At 36.4% G+C, this 18,713-nt stretch overlaps 2 long non-coding RNA genes across 2 annotated transcripts; one reads left to right on the forward strand and one right to left on the reverse strand.

Annotated features, from left to right (window-relative positions):
- Window positions 1-5,038: 5,038 nt before the first annotated feature.
- On the reverse strand, window positions 5,039-6,582 carry LOC121659865. Its single transcript, XR_006014488.1, has 2 exons — window positions 6,508-6,582; window positions 5,039-5,224 (listed from the first exon to the last, which is right to left on the reverse strand). It is a non-coding gene; the product is annotated as an uncharacterized LOC121659865 (long non-coding RNA).
- A 7,800-nt stretch (window positions 6,583-14,382) lies between these two features.
- On the forward strand, window positions 14,383-18,713 carry LOC121659866. Its single transcript, XR_006014489.1, has 2 exons — window positions 14,383-14,589; window positions 18,165-18,713. It is a non-coding gene; the product is annotated as an uncharacterized LOC121659866 (long non-coding RNA).

Genomic DNA, 18,713 nt, shown 5'->3' on the forward strand with positions numbered 1-18,713 from the left:
CCTAGGACAGTCTGAGTGTCCTTGGAGAGCAGGCCTGGAGAGGCTTTGTTATGTCTACCTGGCATGAGAGAGCAGAAGTTAACGGGCTACAAGAAACTTCAGAGTTACACACTAGGCAGTACAGGATTTGAAAAATATGAAAGTTAAAAACCTAAGGCATCAAGGAAGTCATAGGAAATTTTAAAAAGAGTAGAAAATTAGATGATCTAGGGTACCTGCCTAGGTGGAAGGAGAAATAGTGGTAGGATAAAGACGCTGAGAGATCAGGGATATTTTATTCTGGTAAAAGTATCAGAGGAAATTAATTCTGACAAAGTCCTTATAAAATTTTGTTCTGAATCCTATGAAGTTTATCTGAAGTTTATATCTTCTGCCCTCTTCCCTCCTCACCAAAAAAATGCATAATAATCAAGTGAGACATTTTGCTCCTTTAAATTAAATTGGATGCCAAGAATGAAGCATTAAAGAGCAACGTTTCCTGGACAAAATTATAACTGCATTTGTAAAGTTTATTGATGTTCATAAAAAAAGGACAGAGGTGGCATAACCCAGCTTAATGATCTTGGAAGTAAAACCATCACTGAAAATCTTGAACGATTTCCTACACATTTCAGTGTACATAACATTGATAGAGTATTTGGGCCAAATTAACCTGACTGTTGATATCAACCTAATTACACGAGGGACGAGTGAAGTCACATTTTCTTGAAAAATTTACAGCTATATAAAACCAAAGAAAAAAGAAGTTACTAAGCATTTTGTCAAAAAGCTTCTTAAACAGATTCTGCATGGCCACAGGAAAAATAAAAATAAAAATAAATAAATTTTTAAGAGAAGAAAAGCTACGGTTAGCGGAGAACTGTGATACCCAAAGGGACAAGACCCACCAGCAGGGATGCAGGTAAATCTAAGGTTTTATTTGGAAGCATCAGTATATACATCTCTACTCCTTAAAGCTTTTTTTTTGGTTACAACAAATGCTCTGTGTTGACATGGAAATTCGTTCATCCAGTTCTGTCTCAGGTACACACTGACCAGGGAGATGCTGCTGCTTTCTGTTTAACTCCTTCCTTACTCCAACATCTGTTACCCCAAAAGAAAACTGTTCACCAAAACAATCATTCTCTTTGAATCAAAGGTTTTTAAATGGTTTTTAGACAAATTCTGTTGCACCAGGATGACATCAAGTGGCTACTCAAGCTAATTACTCTACACTTGCTGGAAACAGTCATTATGACATCTCTTTAATAAGCTATTCCTATTGTGTAAACATAATTGTATTACCAACAACTGCCTCTATTTTAAATTCAAATTTTACATGTTTTTATTTCAAATCCTCTGTGCTTTCCTCAAACCTTTTTAAAGAAATAATAAACCTTCCAATTCATTAAATAAATAACTTTTCACATAATACTTTCGAATTCAGGGAATCATAAATGCAGGCTTCTGTGGATTTAACAGATTTATTAAACATTATAGTAACTGGAATAATTAGACTTAGCCAATCATTCTTTAGCTAGAGGGAAAAAATTAATCCTTGAAAGATCTTCTTGGTATGTAAAACACATGATTAATAATTGAAACTAGTCTCACATTTTAAGCCAGTGAGAGCCATCAGTCACTGATCCACCTCTCCAGAGACATGGGAGAGCTTCCATCACTGGAGGTTTTCAAGATGTGGTGGGACAGGTTGGAAATAATCTCATCTATGCTTCCCTTTGCTGTGAAAGGCTGGACCAGACGATCTTTCAAGGTTCTTTCTTGCATAGGCTACTCTGTGATTCTATATTTTAGACAAAAAACAGCCGTGGCTTCTACAAACTTGTATTAAGGCCATAAAAATATCATAACCAGTTTAGAACTAGTTAATGGATAAAAATTTCAAGACCTTTTGACTTTAATAATAATATGGTTCACTACAGTTTGTATTTCTCAAAACTTATTTCAAGAAATGTCCATGTCCTTCTTCAAACATGGCAGCAAGGATTATAATCCAAAATTGAGTTTGCCAAAAATCAAATATTTCCAAGTATTTGACAATCTTTTTACAACATAATGGATGTGATCTTACAAGTTTACATGTATCCTTCCCAGATGCTGCGCAGAATTTAAGAAAGTCTCCAAAGAAAAAGAAACTAATTTTTCAATAGCAGAAGTAATGAAACCTTCCTATGAATTTGTATCACTCGCTCCCCCTACCAAGCTTTACTCACCTCAAGAACCTCACCCTTATTCCAAAGAACCAGGTGTATTCTGCCTGCTTTTCATTTAGTGCAACATTATTTTGAATAAATCTGCTGCATGTAAGTGCCACAGATCTCATAGGAATTGAAGTATATTTCAAATTTGTTTGAAAATAGCTGTCATTTCAACAGTTATTATGGGTGCAGTGACCAGATGGAGAGAAGCAAAGAGAGACATCATTGCCAAGTAAGCCCTGTCTCCTCAAGGAGGTAGTAAAAACAAAAAACATACACAAAAAAGCCCACAACCACCACAAAACAAAACAAATCTCAAACCCCCTACTATTGCCCTGAACAGATATCAATTTTTAAGGTGTCTGTTTCCATTGTTTCTCTTGCTCTCCCAATGTCCTATACGAATTTATTGTAGGCTAAGAGTCTTCCACACTCCTTTTGTTCTTTCATTTTCACCAAGTCTAAATGCACTTTAAAAGATCACCCACTCTGAAGATGTCTTGCAGAATATACCTACAGAAAATTTGTCCAAACCTTGTCTTGGCAGCAGTTTCTGCTCTGCTTGCACGTCAACTGACATCTTCATTCAAATACTCAAATGACACCAAGCTGCCAAGTTCTGCCAAGAGTTCCTCTAATTTATGCTGTCATGTTTTTATTTAAAAATCTCTGATTGACTCTTGGAAGGATGTTTTTATCTGCTATGAAGCCCACAGTAAGCAGATCTATGCTAACCCCTAGAAAAGCAGGCCTGAAACAAGTACTCATCTAGAAGAACTAAGCTGCCCTTCAGAGTCTGATTCACCCAAATGCCCTCAGGGACTTTTCTAACAAGACAGTCACCTTGTCTTTTCTGAGCTTTGGGTTTCAGAGCTGGAGTTGATAAGAACTGACAGCTCTTAGTCACGGCAGACTCTGGAACTAACAAACTTCTTTTAGGTGACAGACAAAACTTGCTGCACTGAATCCATGATTTTGTGGTATTGGGTATAACACACTTTTTCAAAAGTATTTGCCCTCTAAATACCTGTGTATTTTTTTCCTCAAATCATTTATTCATATTGAAAATAGTTTTAGAACAATATAAGCATAAGGGTTGCATTATCAGGGTTGCTTTAACCAGTGTTATAGTACCAGCAACTTAGTAATCACTAGAAGAAACAAAAGTGCTTGATTCTGTTTTCACTGAAAGTCACAGCAAAATTCATGAATTTTAACAGAAATACACTTGTGGTCCTAAAATTTTTAATACTTTAACTTTGAATTTTTAAAGTTTTTCCTTTAGTAGCACCCTGAAAGTTCAAGCATCTGTTAAATTTGGGCTATTATCAGTTTGAAGACTTTAAACTATTGCTAGCAGCTTAGTCTTACAAATAATGAGCCGCATATTTAGCTGAAGTAGTTCAGATGGCTTTTTCTAGTGGTGTTTCCTTGTAATGTCCACCCTTGGTAGCTCTACCAATTAATTTTCTTTCCTCCCTGCAAGATCAAAAGGACATTTATTCATTACATCTTCGATTTTCCTTGTTCCAAATAGTTTTGGCCTTCCATTTTTAGGATAAATTAGAAGTGAACTGTGATTGCCATGATGCACAGATAAGAAATTATGCTCGTATTTCAGTCACAAACTGAAATAAAGAATACAGAATTAAGTGCTAACCAATTAGATAACTCAGTCATTGTCTGTAGAACATTGTCAGAGAATGGAAACATGGGACACTCATCTAGAGCACTTTATGCACATTATTCCAAGTTATTTGATAAATAACCATAAACATTCAATAATCACATCACAAAACCTAAAAGATAGACAGGACATCTTATCTATTAATAAAGGACAGATATAACCAGACTTCTTTGGGTTGGAAGTAACCTAAAGACTGTCTAGTTCCAACCCCCCTGCCATGGCCAGGGACACCTTCCACTGAACCAGGTTGCTCAGAGCCCCATCCAATCTGCCCTTGAATGGTCCCAGGGATGGAGCAGCCACAACTTCTCTGGGAAACCTGTAACAACATCTCACCAACCTCACAGCAAAGAATTTCTTCCTAATATCTAATCTAAACCTACTTTCTTTCAGTTTGAAGCTGCTCCCCCTTGTCCTATCACTACACACTCTTGTCAAAAGTCCCCCTCCAGCTTTCTTGTAGACCCCCTTTAGGCAGTGGAGTGTGCAAAACCCGGTGCTGGTGTTTTCCAGGGTGAACAGCCCCAATTATCTCAGCCATCATAGGAGAGGTGCTCCAGCCCCCTGATCATCAATTAAGAAGCCTGTTCTTATTGTTGTCCTATACACGTTCCAGTTTCCATAACTTCTTTTTCAAAGCTTTCAGGCTTTTTTTCTCTAAATTAAGGCTAATAGTGTGTGTGTCAGAGAGAGAGAGCACGAGCAAGCACAAGGACAGAGAGACAGCAAATGTGCACACAAAAACTGCGAAAGTCATTTCTCACAGGCTTGAGCTCTAACGATGGAAACAATGTCACAATAGAAAACTGTAGCTGTTTAAAAAAAATATCTACTGGGGTTCTGTTTTAACAATAATTCAACATACTTGCCAATATGTTTCCACCACTGGAAAATTCAAGTATTTCCAAGTACAGGGGCAAAGGAACAAAGAAATTGTAATGCAGCATGCATAAAGCCAAAGAGAAAGGCTTTCTTTCCAAACTCCAAGAGAATTTGCCTCTTCACCTTCTTTTGGCACAAAAAACACTGAGAAGGACAATGTGGTCTGAGTACTAAACAGGATGTTTGCATAGCTTCCTTCTTAAGGAAGAGGAAGTATCTACAATAGTAGATAAGAGATTCATAATGAATGCTGAGTACTTTGTAGAACTACTTAGTTTTGATTTAATTGTTTAATGATAAAATATCTGAAAGTCTAATAAAAATCTGTTAATGCATTATCACTTAGCAGCTTGAGGCTTGTTTCAGGTTTGTTTTCTTCAGGGTCGGATCCTTACCTGATGGAAATGCACATAGTCCCAAGCTGACTGTAATCAGATGAAGTTTCATGATCTACAGCCTAGAACCAACAGAAAACATGCAGCATTTATAACAGAAAACAAATTTTTTTTTCTCTCTGATGTAGAGTGCTATTATAACCTGAACTATAATTAGTCACAAAAAAGGACTAGGGAAAAGGAAAACTATAAATCCATTTCCAGTCCTACTGTCATAGACAGAACACAATACTGCAAATTAGAAGCAGACTGTAAAACAATTAGATAAAATAACGTAGATCTCTTTGATTCATTAATGCAATCATGGACTGTAAATCTAGCCATAAAGAATGCTTATGCTGTTGCTTAGTCAACTGCAGGCAAATGAAAGCTTTAGAAATAACATAATGCAGGACTGCACCCTTCCATCAACACAGCTACAGTTTCCTTTTGTTCCTACTGTACTGGTAGAATCAATTATGGCTTCTCCTTATGTCCTCACCTGGTGTTAGCTCCAGCTAAGCCTGGCTTTAGAGATGTCATCCCTAAGCAATGCTTTTATAGCACCTTTGACACCTATTCTTGCTTCTTATATGCCCTCTTTTTGCATTAAGAAGCCATTGCTGACTATTTCGTGTTGACAATAGTCTGGTAGCAGGAGGCTGGAGTAGTTAGCCCTCAAAGATCTTTTCCAACCAATATGTCCATGATTCTCTGAATGCTTTTTTTTCACTTTTATCGATTTCTAAAGCAATATTAAACACTATATTAATAACAATACATATAAAATTTAGCTTTTAGTGCAATTTACTCATCAGAACACAGTCAATATTAATTTTGGGAGCCACAGAATACTGCTCCCATTTAGTAATCAATGGTCATTATCTCAGAAAGAAAAACAAAAGCTATTTTCACAAAATCCTTGATGCTTGTACTGAACTGTCATTATTTAAATACAAGTATTTTCTTTGAAGAACTACTACTGTGCTGGTTGTTAATATCTTAAGAAAGACAACAATTTCAGGTCCTAAATTACTGGCTGCTCTCATCTGATAGTATACATAGATGTTTTATTGAAGACAGGTAAAAAAATGTTTCATAATTTCCACATCATGTGAAAACAATCAGACAAAATCACTTTATTTTGCCACAAAGGGTTCAATTTCCTACTTCTTTAAATTTCATCACAATAATTTACATCTGTTCAGAAGGTATGCAATCTGTTACCAAACTGGTCTGGTTTCATTTAACACCTAATTTCACTCTGCATATGTGCAAATTAATACCTGAGGTGCAAACCAGTGGAGAATTAGGATTCAAGGCAGAAAATTATTTTCTGGTGATTAGAATTTCATAATGCACTTACAGAATGGAAGGTCATCTGAGACAATTCCTAGAGTACAACTAAGTACACACAAAGTTATTTGAAGTTCTGTAACCTGGCAAGAGAACAGAGGTTTGAGTTAGCCCGAGGATGTAAATGAGAGAGGAGTTATTCACAGATGAGCATCCAGAAATAGCTGTTCCCAGCTGTCTCCAGCTCTGTACTATTGGGATGTCCTAGGCAAACTATGCAGCAAAACCAAAGGATAGCAGAACTTGTGAGCCCACACTTCCTTGTGGAATTTGACCCAAGATGTGAAGAAATTAAATATTGTCACAGGCAAACAAGTCTTAACAGTCAGGGAATTTATTTTAACTTAATTTAATTCATTGCCAATTAATACAAACTTACAATGACTGATTCAAGTATTGGGGAAAAGGAAACATAGGTAATTAAACAAACACTTACGGAAATATCTTTCTTCCCCCTTGCTCAGGCTCAGCTCAGGCCAAACTCATACCCTCTCCCACTTGCAAGTTTCAGCTTTCTTTATTTTTCCCACGGCTTCTGTTCTGTTCATCCTAATTTCCTCAGTGAGGTGATAGACAATGCAAAAATTTGGCATCAAGTGTGTAATGGCTTCTTTCTGCAATCTGGGCCAGGAAAATGAGCTACACCACCAATAAATGAAGATAACATCAAAAAGAGGTTTGAGTTGCAGGAGTCACCAGTATTTGAAGGGAATAAGGAAGATTTCTCGTGGGAAGATTAAATTGGCACAAGGCTTCTCAATATTTTTTGCCTTACTTAAAGAACCAAAAGAAATTATAAAGTCCCTGGGAAAAAGAGTTGTCATGCAAATTTGCTGCAGGAACAGTACAATCCCCAGCAGGCAGATTCCAAGGTAACAGCGTGATAAAGGACTTGACAGCAAACTTAAAAGCTGGAAGGAAGAGCCTGTAGGAGGCTGAACCAGAGCTAAGAGGCTGACCTTCAGCAAGATTGATTTAAAAACATTTCAGCCTCAGAAAAAAGTGAAGGTCTTTCCACAAAGGGAAAGAACATTTTACATAGTCTAGAAGACAGTGTAAAGAAACAGAATAGATAACAAATAGCTGGTGTGTGTAACTATCAGGCCAGGGAAAAGTTAAACAGACTTAAAATTAATTTTCAGTGTCCACACTAACAGGAGTTATTGTATTAAGCGCCTAATTTGCGTGCCTAAACTCAGAAGTTTCAATGCAGAAACACAGAAGTTTCCAGGACTGTAACACCCAAGCATTAATCTCCTTTGTGCTCCCCTGCCTTTGATGCTATCTCTAGTTCAAAAGGCATCCACTCAACATCACTTTGTTCTTTCTCACTAACAAAATGATATTGGCATCTAGTGGCAACACCCTGATAGAAATTAGCTCCAGGATTTTTGGTATTGGTTTCTTTGTTGCCAGGATTTCACTCATTCATGGCACAATAACCTGCAAAATGTCAGTTGTTTCCACATCAGGAGAATCATCTTATGTGGAAGAATGCAAGATTGTCCTGATATACCTGTGCTAAATCAGGTGCCAAATGTGATAGTGATGAGTTACTGCATTGTTCTGCCTTGAGCAACTTACCCTGCTTTGTCAGCAAAGCAGCCAAACTAAGAGCACTGATCTTCCAAAGCTCTTCTGCTTCTGAGATCTGAGCAAGTTCATGGCACTGCCTTGTGCTGTGTCAACACTTGCCAGCAACAGCTGGATTTATGTGAAAGTGGGGAGATCAGTCTTCTAGGCTGACTTCTCTGGTTTGGACCAAAATATAAGCAAGAATTGATTGAACACGTACCAGAAATGACTGAGGAGAAAAAGGGAATTTAAATGCAAAGATTACAACAATTAATTTCTTGGTTATGTTTGTAAGTGTGCCTGTGAATTGTTGCAGCTAAGTGACAATGGATGGGGACATTTTAGACTCTCTGCTACTTCCCCATAATTTGTCACAAAATGCACAGCCTGTGACAGGACCAAGCCAGAAATACTATACAGTCTAAATTTACAGCAAATGAAACGTATTTTGAATGGCCATTTCTCTTTATTTGTATTTTTAGTATGTCTTTTATAAGACTCTATCCAGAAAACTCCTCTGGAGGAAATAGCTCTAAAGTTCAGCATGCAGCCAATCTTAAACAGTCCATGTCTTTTGAACCCTGAAGCTCATTCCTTTGAGATTTTTGATCTTTGAGTAATGCAAAAAAAAACCCCTCTGTAATCAATGACTGTAAAGAGTAAAGTCTCAACACTTATTTTGACTATATTCTAGATACTGGTTTTGCCCATTACTTTAGTTTAAAGAGTCAGTGCTTAGAGAAAAATAACACCTTTCAGTTTTTCTAATTAATAAGGTATATAAGTAGCCTCTAGCATAAAGATAACAAAAGTTATTGCAAAAGATACTTCTTCCTCTCTGGACAAAATACACTGAGAGTGCATACACTGTCCATTTCAGGTGGCTCCAAATTAATCATAGGAAAAGGTCAGGGACTAGGATCACTCATGCAGAGTTGATGGTGAAAATATGGTGAAAATATTCATGAAAGTATGCCATTACATAATCTCTTCAACAGCTTCTCTGGAACTAACACACATCCAGACTAATAACTTCCACATAAGAGGTAATGCAAAACTGGCTTCATCTTAGTAATTATTGTTTGCAGTATGAGTTCTATGAGTGGAGAATTCAACAATTGAATAAATAATGCTAAACTCTTCATATTCTTGTTACAGGAAAGCATCAGATAGTGCAATATATAACTCAAATTAGGGTAGACATTAAACAGTCTGTTCATCTTTAAGTAAAAACCTCAAAATTTACAACAAAGGTCATGGTAAAAGTTAAATTAAGGGCCTATGGTAACAGATGCACGGCAAGTTTATATTATTTTAAATTTGTAATACTTAAATGTGGACAAAATTATCCTTTCTTCAAAGTGAATTGCAATGTCAAAACAAAACATAATTGCAGTTCAGGTTCTGGGGCTCAAACATCCAGCTTCTTGTGTAAAAAGGGTTTTATCTATACATTTTAAATATCAAAAGCAAACAATCCTCTCTCTCTTGTCTCTTTTTTATTCTCGCTTATCTCTTGCTGTTTTAATTTATCGGGACCTCAAGATAACCTAAACTTGTTTTATTTTTCCACTGTTTAATTAAGTTCAGCATAATGACAGCAAAAGGAGTAGCAAAGACCCTATTTCAAGCAAACAAACCAGGAGTTTGCTGAGCTGGCAAATCTTCCTGGGCTGTCACAGCTGTAATTTTGACACTGAAAGTCTGATCAAGTTGCAGTTTGAAACTGAAATGTGACTTGCTGCTGCTAGATTCAGGGCTGGTAATTACATACTGGGTTTTGTAGAGGGAGGGGAGAAATATCTGTGTAGAGCCTTCTTGCCTCAACTTGGCAGAATGCCTTCCTGCTATTAAAAGTCCACTCAACAATAGTTTATTGTGCTGCATTTTCTGTTTTGTTAAGGTCATTATGAAAGCAGGCCCCTTGGGTGAGTTCAGCTCTTCTCAAGAAGCTCATCTTGGATCTGGGAATGTACATAAAGCAGAGATCTAACAATACGAGTATTTTAAAACATTAGCCTAACGTTCCAAATATCCTACAATAAGCAGAAAAACTTTGTATACTATAACATTAATGTACAATATGCTTTGGAGCAAAATCCAATTAAACTGCCTTTTGAGTAATAAAGATAGCAATATTTGAATAAGACAGCTAGTCAGATGGTCTAAATAAACTGAATCTTCTATATGCCAGGAAGCATATGCTCTTTGACTTTAATGTCTATAATTATCTTTAAATATGGACACTAAATACAAAAGACCTATCTTGGTTTGATTACAAAATTCTCAGAATGAGAACAATTAAACTGATGAATGTAATTATAAACAGTAATTGCATCCTCCCACCACATTTATTCAAATGAAGAGAAATAGTAGAACAATCTGAAATATAGTTTAATGTCAGTATGACACTTTCCTGCAGAACCAACTAGTGTGTATATATATGACTTTTTTAAGGGGGTGTGGAGGAGAAGGAAAAAAAAATATCTCTCAGCTCTGTATGCTGTTAACAAAAAACCCAGGGGGAAGCCCAGAATTTGTTTTTGTTGGCTCCAGGTTTACTTGGGACTGAGTCTCAGCCCTGTCCTTCTAGGCTGCTCTAAGAGCTCTTGCTTATCTGCTCCTGGGGCAGTCACTGGAGGCAGTAAAACAGCTGTTCTCCGAAATCCAAGGGCTGAACTTACCATCTATACTCAGGCTCATTGGTTCCTTCCAAGCTGCTGCTTGTGGAAGAATGCACTATTCAGATACAAGCAAGAAAGGCCAAAGCTAAGTCTTATCTAATCTTCACTGCTATTAAAGTACATATGAAAAGGATAGTGGTAATATTATTTCATCTCTCACACACAGAGATAGTGTGCATAGAACCTGGGAAGAAAGGGTGCTGTGTCAGTGCTGATTCATTGTGAATAATACAAAAACTGAGATGTTGTGTGTGACCAAGCACACAGAGGATCTGTTCTATGGGAGACTAGAAATGAAGCATTTGCTTTATAAACTCTCCAGCCTGTAGGCTCAAAATTCGTTCCAAATCAGGAGGTTGGTTTAGATTCAGTGTCTTCTTGGCTGTCTGAGAACAGCTAAAATAATTTCAAAAGCCTACAAATGGACACTGTTTTAGATGTTTTGATATGCATATCTCCCAGTAAGATTCTGGAACTCCATCTACCTTCTGCTTATAACAATTTATATTCACTTGTTAATTTTCTGTCTTTTAGGCTCTGAGTGCTAATGCCTCAGAAACAGCCACTCTGGCCATTGGGTACCTGGATATTTTTATTGTTGTAGTTTCTTAACCACCCACAAAATAGAACAGTTTGAAGACTCTATTAGGACCCCCAAAGCTCTAGAAAGCATTGAAAATGGTTTTTCGTAGTATCTTGTATCCTGTTAACAGATCTACAAATTATAATAACTTATGTCTGGCCTGGGTTTGGACGCAGGACTATGCTAAGCATTTATACCTTGAGTTGATATTAAGAAATTGAATTCAAAACAAAACCCTGAGATTCTTTACATAGTTGTTTCATTTCACTTGGCTATTACTGCCATCTAGTGATATAATTTACAATATTCAAAACTTTCCATTTAGAAATTATATTGCATCAAAAATATTTGGAAATGTGCAGGATATATTCTAAAAATCTATGCTTCATTTACTTAGTTATGTAATGGCCCATGCTGGCATGCAATTTTATACATATTCAGTTTTGAAGGTTGATGTTTTTTCTGCCTTCTTTATAAGAATGTACTTGAAGACCCAGATACTTGCCCAAGCAGAAAACTTTTCAGAGCCATAGGAGTTTATAATGTATTCAGCTTCTCTTCTGGCAAATTTCCCTAGAAATGGCCATATAATTTATTACTGCTGTAATTGTAGTTGTTAATAAATGATTCATAATTATTTATATCAATATAAGTTTTGAAAATAATTCAGATCAAGTAAAGAGAGCTAATCTCTCCCTCTTTTCAAAAACCAGAAAGTGTCCCATCTTATTTGAAAAGTAATCACTTCCCAAATCTCCTGCCTACCTAGCTGACTCCTTGGATAGTACCAGAGGCTGAAGATCAAATGCAAATAAGGCACACAATATTAATCACGAAGGTAAATTGCCTATTTTAAACACTTATTATTTGTCTGTGATTTGAGGTCTTTAAATCGAGGTTAATCTTTCTAAAGAATTCACTGGAGCTCAAATTGGCAGCTTAAGTCCTATGAAAAGATGGGGGTTTTTACCATCTGGTTTTACCTAGTGATTTTCTGTAGCTATGTGCATTTAATTTTTTTTTTTTTTAGTCAGATTATCTCATTTACCTGCATGGTCAGCCAATTAATAGTGTTTCTGAGTTTAAATCAAGTTACACATAGAAGAAAAAGATACTAACAACAAAATCTGATGCTTGATATTATCACATCAGCCACATTCAGATTTGGTTTTGATTGTTAATTGAACTGCACATAGAAAGTCTTCCCGCACAATTCTACCCTGGGACAGTTCAGACCTTCCAAGCTTGCCAGAGGTGTCTGGCTCGCAGACCGACCACTGAGGATTTAGTCCCAGTGAGCTCTTCTAGCTTCTTCTTCTCAGCTTGATGTTCCTCCAAGTACTTCCACAGGCCTCTAGGGCATGTTTTTATACTCCTTTAGATGTCTTTCCTTGGTATCTTCCCTAGACTTGACACTCTAAAGAATGTTGACATTCTTTAAATTAAGTAATCCTTGAGTCCTTTATTCTAGCAGAAAATTGTATAAAAAACACTTTGTCTATCATCATCAGAGTGAGCTGGTGAATATTTTGTTTTAATATTTCCAAATACCAGATGTCTTCCTGTATTTTTCAATTCTCAGTGTTGAAACAAATATGTATGTTTAAGTCTGATTTCAGACTTAACTCTCTGTACAAAATAAAACTGATAATCTAGCACAAAGGTAATCCTATTGTCACATGTTACAGCAACCTCAGTTCTAGACAACTTAATTAAAATCATTTCCAAAATCCCAGAAAGCTTAATTCTTAGATTTTCAGCTTTTGATACCTGGATAAATCTCACTGTAACAATACAAACAGGCAAATTATAAAGGAGAAAATGCAAGATAATGTATTCTGTACAGTGGATTTTCATTCTTCCTGGAATCTCTTCAGATTTAGGTACTATTAATAAATATACACTCTGCCATATTACAGTCAGATATTCAAAACACATATTTCTAGCCACTTTAGTAAACTGAAAGAAAATGCTTCTTCTGTAATCAGATGTGTCTTAGCATCATCAATTAAATACACAGATTATACTGTTAGGAAATTTATGACTTCTTGCATTCAGGGATCATTGTCAAATTAACTAAGCTGATGGACTACTAACAATTCTAACTTACACTATTTTATGAGTCATAACGTATCCAGTGCAAGAGATGACTTCAAGTGATGGAAAAGTATGCATTCCAAGTTATCTTTTTAAGAAGTCATCTGCCATTGTCAGAAATGCAAGTTGGGATGGAAAGCAGAAACCATGCTCATACAGAAAATTCTGTAACTTGCCAGAGCCGGTGAAATGGATCAAAGAGCTGCTTCTAAATCAGGGTGTTACCCAGAACTAGCCCAGGAAATACAGACACTCAGTATTTAACTTTGAAATGAAATAAAGATAATAAATAACAATTCTTCTTTTCTGAAAACAACTGTTAGGCTGTTGCAAAAAATAGCAGCATGGGATGGTTTGACATTAGGCCTTGAAAAGAATCTACAAATTGATCATGACCAAAAGGGGGAGATCTTCCTCCTTCCTCCTCCTTCAGACTATAAATACTGCCCTTTCTCCTTCTTTCCCGTTCTGGCTCTCCCACACATCATGCCCTAAGTTGAGTCAATTCAAGTTGTTGAAAGAGAAGAAAATTAGCCTAACAAAGAAAGAAAAGTGAATAGTTTGTCTATGATTTAAATACTTGAAACAATTTATCCAGTGGAGTGCTGGAGCTGGTGTGAGGGAGAAGGTGAGATCATGCAGCTGGGCCCAGCTGAGGAGTGATTAACCCATTCTCACAAGAATGAGCCTTTACATCTCATCACTCCACAGTGCAACTTTATCTTCAAACTGTGCTTCCAAATCCTCCATCTCCATGTCATCAATACAGTGTTGCACCCTGCTATGTCTCAGTTCTGGTGCTTCTTCAACCCGGGTACTGTCATGAATAAAAGACATTATTTTTTCCATTGTCACTGACATACTTTACTGGGTTACATTGCTCTAAAAAAAAAAGTCAAACAAGCCATGCTGAACCTGACCTAGTGAAGTGGCAGAGATGCTTGACCAAGGCACTTCAAGAAGCCAGGCTAGTCGATCATACTGGTTTAGCTTGACACTAAATTGCAGTCTCCCTCAGAATCAGAAAAACCTGCTTTCCTCTCAGTATTCTCACTTTTCATTCTGTTTCTTTCTTCATTTATGGGCAGAATAGCAGAACAGAGCAGCTAGAAGATAGAATTGGGCCATCATTTGTCAGAAGGACAACTAGAAGGTAAGTGGGGAATATTAGCCCACCCTATTCCTAACCTTTCCTGCAACCGGGAAATTATCTGAGGCCAACAGCTTGAAAGTTTCAATAGTAGGTATCAGCAGTATGTAAAATTATTTCATTGTAATGATAATTGAAGAAACTTAGCTGAAAAAGATTACCGTATTGTGATTAATTGAAAAACCAAGACTGAGCTAAATGTCAAGTCTAAAAATAGTATAATCTCATTAAACTGATTCATTATTTGCTGTAATAAAGGCATATCTATTATAACTATGCCCCTATAAAGACAATAGGCCAGAAATTATAAAATAACAGCATATGAAATTATAAAATTCAGCAATAACATACCCACTATAATCATAGTCTTTATAATATCTCATAAAAATGAATTAAAAACACAGTAAATATTTTGCCTTATGACAGTGGGCTATGTATCTTCATATATTGAAAAAGTAGTAACACAAGGTGTATGGAAATTTTTTTCTGGTTATTATAAATATGATTTTTTTAAGCAAACACCTACATAGCAATTGCAGAAGGAAAAGGGATTAAATGTTGTGAGTTATGTTCCAGTTTGGAAGTAAAATGCTCAAAATTAAAAGACAGGAACAGTCATGTTTTCTTTTTTCCATTTTATTAAATTTTATACTTAGGAGAAAGTTTTGAACTTGCAACATTAGAGCTGCAGTTTGACAAAGCTGAGGACATGCAGCAGTCGGATATTGAACCAGGCCGAACACATCAGCTCTGCAGTGACCATCTCTGGGTCAGTCCATAACTCACTCTCCTCCAAACACTTACCAGTTCTCACTGCACTGTTGAAAAGGATTTGGCTAACTCGGCTGGGATCACTGTGGTGGAACAATCTTGAGACAGGCCCTTTTACTCCTCCAGCTACAGCTCAGTGTTACGGCCGGATCCAGAAAATGCAGCTTCCAGTGGAACAGATGTAACCAGGTCTTTCTGCTCAAAGCAGGGTCAGCTTTGAGCTTAAATGAAATTACCTGGAGTTTTATCCCTTTAGTTATTGAAAAAAGTCCAAGGACAGACTGTTCAAGTTCTCTGTGCAGCCTGCTCCAATGTTAATGCAAACCTGTCCTGGAACAGGATGAGTGCTCTATTTCCTTTGTACGGTCAGACACTACTGGGCAGCAAAAACCACTAAAGGACTGTGAAGAATTTTGGTGTAAAAAAGATTCTGAAGTCTGACTTCTGGCAAAAGCAAAAGTGAAATAAATTAAACAGTGGATAAATATTCAGCAGAGCAGCCTCCTCCTCTCTTACAGTGGCCATAAGGGATACAAGAGGAGCACCCCCTATAAATGCTCTTTGAAATACTGATCACTTCTCTGCCTATATTCCTCAGAGCAAAATCACCCAAAACCCAGGCATTTTTTCTTGCCTACTTTTTTTTTTTTTCCTCTGATCTACTACTTCTTCATGAGAGGTGAACTAAGACATTGAGAAATTCTGAACAGCTGGTAATTCAGCTAACATCCATAAAGGCAGTTTTCTCTTAAAATTCAGGTGGCTGTACATTTAAATGAAACAAGGCTGAAAACAGCAGGTTGCAATTATTTCTCTGAGCAAGGTCACCTGGCAAACTGAATCTGAAAAAAATATAAAATGAACTGGCTGGATTGAAATCTTAGAACACTCACTTGAATGATGAAATCACTACCTTTGTAATTAGTTACACACAAACACTCCTCAACACTGGAAACAAGGCTAAGGCCCAAATTAAAATCAAGATCAAAGCACTTTGAGAATATTCTATCTATATTTAATTTCCTATCTAAATAACTGCTTAGAAAGAGCTATACATTATCACCTTCCATAAGTGTCCATTCTACCCTCCTGGGCAGTAGTTAAAAGAAATTAATATTCAGAATTAATACCTTCATCATTTCTGAATTCATAATTTCATTTCTATTAAAAAATACATTACATGGACAATGTCAGAAGTAGACAATTGAACTTCTGATTATTGAAATAGGATAAAATACTGAAATCCTTGTGTTTTCAATGAAAAGCAATCGACTGTGAAAGGAAAAAACAAGTCTTATACTGAAAAGTTTGAAAGTAAATACTGTTAGTGGTTTGCATTTCAACTTTGCAGCTACCAGAGATCAACAGGGTTTCACATGGTTTTGCAGTAACTCAGCTGCAGAGGAGCTGTTTGGGCTTCGGTCTCACAGAGTGATACAAAGCATCTTTATGGGGAGAAAATACTAGATAACAGCGAATTATCTCATTCCTAAGGAACAACCTAACAACCAACACCAGAAGTAGAAAAAGAAATGCAGGGTGATTAATCACAGTGGAGGAGAGGGGCCAGGGATTACCAAGAAAAATAAGGGTCCCATCTTTTGACTTTTAAATCAAAATGAGGTAATCTTTTGAAAGAAAAACTACAGTAAAACAAAATTAGTAGGATCAACAGCAGAGGTAACGAGGTAAAACGTAAGAGCCTGCTAAGTGATCACCTGCTATGAAACCTTCCAAAGCTTCTTGTTGCCTCGAGTTCCATGAATTCCTTCTCATTTACAATATTTTGCTTCAAAAATCATACTTTATAAGTTTCAGAACACTTTGTACTGTATTCATAAGAGGGGAGAGGAATCTGTATTAAGCCAGATCTTAACTGAGGGAGAAAAGCGAATTAATCCCAAGAGGGATTTTTTCTAAGGCTTAACATCTGCACAGAAAACTCATTTGAACAAGAAGATACAAATCTACTCCCTACATTTTCTGGTAAGATGCATTTTCTGGCTATAGATTTGAAAATGAAAAATGTTGATATTCCAATTTAAATGAGCAATTTTTTAACAGTAATTTTGGTCATTTTTGTGTAGCCCTGCATTTCACCTGATTTCAGAGCCCGATTTGATAAGTGTTTTACAGTTGCTGGGAAGGAAGGGCATAAAATAAATAGCTTTTGATATTCCCTAGGTGAATGAAATTACTTTCCATGTAATAAATCCTTTCTGAAAAAAAGGAAAACTTTTCACCACAAAGAAAAAGTCAGGGTTATCAAAGTTCCAGTTTATATACATTCTGACAAGCTTCAAATTCTTGATTTTATTGGAATATTTGAAAAAATATATATATCTACACACACACCCACACTAAAAAGAGAATTTAATTTTCTGTGAAAAAACTATTTTCAAAGTTTCGTGAAAACATACACGTAAATTAAAAAAAAAGGGGGGGAAATATAAAATATTGAAAGGCCTTTAAACCCTCCATAAACCATTTTAATAGTTACTCAGTCTTATTTTCACTAGCCAAAATAATATTCAATATTTTTCTGATGTTTATGACACACTTGCATCACCCAACGTACTTCAGAACTTGGCATAAAGAGTTAAGATTTGAAACCACTTTTAAAGAGTGAATGCTTACTGCACAAAAGGAAAATATTTTTCTTTTTGTTGTTTATCAGTCTCTCTCAAAACAAAGTTGCTGCAGATGGTACAGAGGCTGCTTTGACATAGTCTCAGCTAGAGATACTGCTAGACATGCATTACATTAGTTCATAATCTGAAATAGATTACTTGTTTTCTTTCTTTTAGGAGCTCACGATTCTGCTACAAAGATGTAGAAGTCTGTCACAATCCATCTTCTGACAGAAGAATCGACCATTGTGCAATCCTGCACTGGATTAATCTTTTGGGACACATGAGCCATTAGCCAGTAGTACTTAGGGGAGTCACTCAAAGCAAAACTGAAACTTGTCTGTGTACATAGCTACAGAAGGGTCAGGAGAGCCCTGGGTTCAGGTGCATGAAGTACAGTAAAATCAGAATTTGGAGGACTGTAGCAAAATCTTGACCTCTTTAGATCTACTAGAAACATATATGTTTTCCTTCAAGAGAGCCATAACCTTTTCCTGATGCCCATCCATTTCCATCTGACCTCATGCCACTGTAGGGGTCATGCTGATAAAAAGGGACAGAATATATGTCTCAAAGCATCTGTATAAAATGCATTTATTCTCATGCAGTTATTAATAACAATTCCCCTTCTTTAACTTCACATCTCAATCCCCTTCATGACAACATGAAGTACCTTCTAGTTTATCTAATACTGCCCTGGTTAAATATGAGACCCAGACATTTCCA

Source organism: Corvus kubaryi, unplaced genomic scaffold (genome assembly GCF_017639235.1).
Source record: "Corvus kubaryi isolate FWS band 111438036 unplaced genomic scaffold, C.kubaryi_AGA036_p1.0 138, whole genome shotgun sequence".
Lineage (NCBI taxonomy): Eukaryota > Metazoa > Chordata > Aves > Passeriformes > Corvidae > Corvus > Corvus kubaryi.